Here is a 4,338-nt window from a genome sequence, read left to right on the forward strand (position 1 = left end):
TGGTGTTTGTCGAGGTTCGTCCCGAGCAGCGCCATGACGCGGGACTCCGTGCTCTACGGCCTGTTCCCCAGGACGCACACCGAGACGAACATCAACTGTGCCTGGAGGATCATCAACTCAGTGAAGGACGCTCTCTGGGCAATCCGAAAACTGTTGATCTTCCAGCTGGACGAGTTGACCCCGACTGAGTGTTGCAGATTGCATATTCCAAGGTCCAGGACCACGTGTTGAGGGACATGCTGAAGCTTGGGGCAGCTGCCGCCAAGGCGCGGTGGGGAAAGACCACCGTCTAACATCTGCCTGCCTAAGAAGAACAGGGGGCCCACGCAGTCATTTGGGCTCCGCTGGCGCCTCAGCTCAAAGTAATCGCACCAACCTGTGAATAGGAATGATTACCCTGTTTCGATACGCAAAGTAATGGAATGTTTACAGAATGATGACATGTCCAATTGTATAGATTAAATATATATGAATAAAATATATTTTTGAAATTAAAAAAAATTAGTAGGACTCTACAGGTAGGACACTGGTCTATAGGTAGGACTGAAACACACTGGCCTGTGGGTGGGACTGAAACTAACTGGCTAATGGTTTGGACTGAAACACACTGGCCTATGGGTGGGACTCTAAGACACTGGTCAATGAGTGGGACAGAAATACACTGGCCTATGGGTGGGACTCTAACACACTGGCCTGTGGGTGGGACTGAAACACACTGGCCTGTGAGTGGACTAAAGCACACTGGCCTGTGGGTGGGACAAAAACACACTGGCCTGTGGGTGGGACTGAAACACTCTGACCTATGGGTGGGATTGAAACACATTGGCCTGTGAGTGGACTAAAACACATGACCCTGTAGGTGGGACAAAAACATACTGGCCAATGGGTGGGACAGAAACACACTGGCCAATGGGTGGGACTGAAACACACTTGCCTATTGGTGGGTCTCTAAGACACTGGCCTATGGGTGGGACTCTAAGACACTGGCCTGAGGGTGGGACTCTAAGACACTGGTCAATGGGTGGGACCCTAAGACACTAGCCTATGGGTGGGACAGAAACACACTGGTCTAGAGGTAGGACTGAAACACACTGGCCTTTGGGTGTGATTCTAAGACACTGGCCTGTGAGTGGACTAAAACACACTGGCCTGTGGGTAGGACAGAAACACACTGGCCTGTGAGTGGATTAAAACACACAGGCCTGTGGGTGGGACTGAAACACACTGGCCTGTGAGTGGACTAAAGCACACGGGCCTGTGAGTGGGACTGGAACACTCTGACCTATGGAGGGACTAAAACACACTGGCCTGTGGGTGGAACACTAAGACATTGGCGTGTGGGTGGGATGCTAAGACACTGGCCTGAGGGTGGGACTCGAAGACACTGGCCTATGGGTGGGACTGAAACACACTGGCCTGTGGGTGGGACTCTACAGGTAGGAAACTGGTCTATAGGTAGGACTGAAACACCCTGGCCAATGGGTGGACTAAAACACACTGGCCTGTGGGTGGGACAGAAACACACTGGCCTGTGGGTGGGACTGAAACACATTGGCCTATTAGTGGGACTCTGCAGGTAGGACACTGGTCTATAGGTAGGACTGAAACACACAGGCTAGTGTCTTAGAGTCCCACTTAAAGGCCAGTGTCTTAGAGTCCACCCATTAGCCAGTGTGTTTCAGCCCCACCCACAGGCCAGTGTGTTTCAGCCCCACCCACAGGCCAGTGTGTTTCAGCCCCACCCATAGGCCAGTGTGTTTCAGTCCACCCAAAGGCCAGTGCTTTTCAGTCCCACCATCAGGCCAGTGTCTTAGAGTCCCACCCGTTAGCCAGTGTGTTTCAGTCCCACCCACAGGCCAGTGTCTTAGAGTCCCACCCATAGGCCAATGTGTTTTAGTCCACCCATAGTCCACTGTGTGGGACTGAAGCACACTGGCCTATGGGTGGGTCTCTAAAACACTGGCCTGTGGGTGGGACTGGAACACACTGTCCAATGGGTGGGACAGAAATATACTGGCCTGTGGGTGGGACTCTAAGACACTGGCCAATGGGCGGGACAGAAATACACTGGCCTATGGGTGGGACTCTAACACACTGGCCTGTGGGTGGGACTGAAACCACCTTGTTACGGTTGGAGGGGTGGGGTCTGAGGGCGGAGATACGGGATGTGGACGAGATGCGTTGGAGGGCATCTTTAACCACTTGGGAAGGGAAATTGCGGTATCTAAAGAAGGAGGCCATCTGGTGTGTTCTGTGGTGGAACTGGTCCTCCTGGGAGCAGATACGGCGGAGGCAGAGGAATTGGGAATACGGGATGGCATTTTTGCAAGAGGTAGGGTGGGAAGAGGTGTAATCCAGGTAGCTAGGTTGGTAGGGTGGAAGGTGAGCACCAGGGGCGTTCTGTCTTTGTTACGGTTGGAGGGGTGGGGTCTGAGGGCGGAGATACGGGATGTGGACGAGATGCATTGTAGGGCATCTTTAACCACATAGGAAGGGAAATTGCAGTCTCTAAAGAAGGAGGCCACCTGGTGTGTTCTGTGGTGGAACTGGTCCTCCTGGGAGCAGATACGGCGGAGGCAGAGGAATTGGGAATACGGGATGGCATTTTTGCAAGAGGTAGGGTGGGAAGAGGTGTAATCCAGGTAGCTAGGTTGGTAGGGTGGAAGGTGAGCACCAGGGGCGTTCTGTTTTTACCTCTAAGACACTGGCCTGTGCGTGGGACTGAAACACACTGGCCAATGGGTGGGACTGAAATACACTGGCCTATGCGTGGGACTCTAAGACACTGGCCTATGGGTGGGACTCTAAGACACTGGCCTGTGGGTGGGACAGAAACACACTGGCCTATGGGTGGGATTCTAAGACACTGGCCTGTGGATGGGTCAGATACACACTGGCCTGTGGGTGGGACAGAAACACACTGGCCTATGGGTGGGATTCTAAGACACTGGCCTGTGGATGGGTCAGATACACACTGGCCTGTGGGTGGGACAGAAACACACTGGCCTATGGGTGGGACTCTAAGACACTGGCCTGTGGGTGGGACTGAAACACACTGGCCTGTGGGTGGGACTCTAAGACACTGGCCTGTGGATGGGACAGAAACACACTGGCCTGTGGGTGGGACTCTAAGACACTGGCCTGTGGATGGGACAGAAACACACTGGCCTGTGGGTGGGACTCTAAGACACTGGCCTGTGGATGGGACAGAAACACACTGGCCTGTGGGTGGGACTCTAAGACACTGGCCTGTGGATGGGACAGAAACACACTGGCCTGTGGGTGGGACTCTAAGACACTGGCCTGTGGATGGGACAGAAACACACTGGCCTGTGGGTGGGACTCTAAGACACTGGCCTGTGGATGGGACAGAAACACACTGGCCTGTGGGTGGGACTCTAAGACACTGGCCTGTGGATGGGACAGAAACACACTGGCCTGTGGGTGGGACTCTAAGACACTGGCCTGTGGATGGGACAGAAACACACTGGCCTGTGGGTGGGACAGAAACACACTGGCTAATGGGTGGAACAGAAACACACTGGCCTGTGGGTGGGACTGAAATACACTGACTAATGGGTGGGACTCTAAGACACTGGCCTGTGGGTGGGACTGAAACACACTGGCCTATTAGTGGGACTCTACAGGTAGGACACTGGTCTATAGGTAGGACTGAAACACACTGGCCAATGGGTGGACTAACACACACTAGCCTGTGGGTGGGACTCTAAGACACTGGCCTATGGGTGGGACTGAAACACACTGGCTAATGGGTGGGACTGAAACACACTGGCCTGTGGGTGGGACTGAAACACATTGGCCTATTAGTAGGACTCTACAGGTAGGACATTTGTCTATAGGTAGGACTGAATCACACTGGCCAATGGGTGGGACTGAAACACACTGGCCTATAGGTGGGTCTCTAAGACACTGGCCTGTGGGTGGGACTGAAACACATTGGCCTATTAGTAGGACTCTACAGGTAGGACATTTGTCTATAGGTAGGACTGAATCACACAGGCCAATGGGTGGGACTGAAACACGCTGGCCTATAGGTGGGTCTCTAAGACACAGGCCTGTGGGTGGGACTGAAACACGCTGGCCTATAGGTGGGTCTTTAAGACACAGGCCTATGGGTGGGACTGAAACACACTGCCCTGTGAGTGGGACTGAAACACACTGACCAATGGGTGGGACAGAAATACACTGTCCTATGGGTGGGCCTCTAAGATACTGGCCAATAGGTGAGACTCTAACACACTGGCCTATTGGTGGGACTCTAACACACTGGCCTATTGGTGGGACTCTAACACACTGGCCTATGGGTGGGACTGAAAC

Source organism: Chiloscyllium plagiosum, chromosome 7 (assembly GCF_004010195.1).
Source record: "Chiloscyllium plagiosum isolate BGI_BamShark_2017 chromosome 7, ASM401019v2, whole genome shotgun sequence".
Lineage (NCBI taxonomy): Eukaryota > Metazoa > Chordata > Chondrichthyes > Orectolobiformes > Hemiscylliidae > Chiloscyllium > Chiloscyllium plagiosum.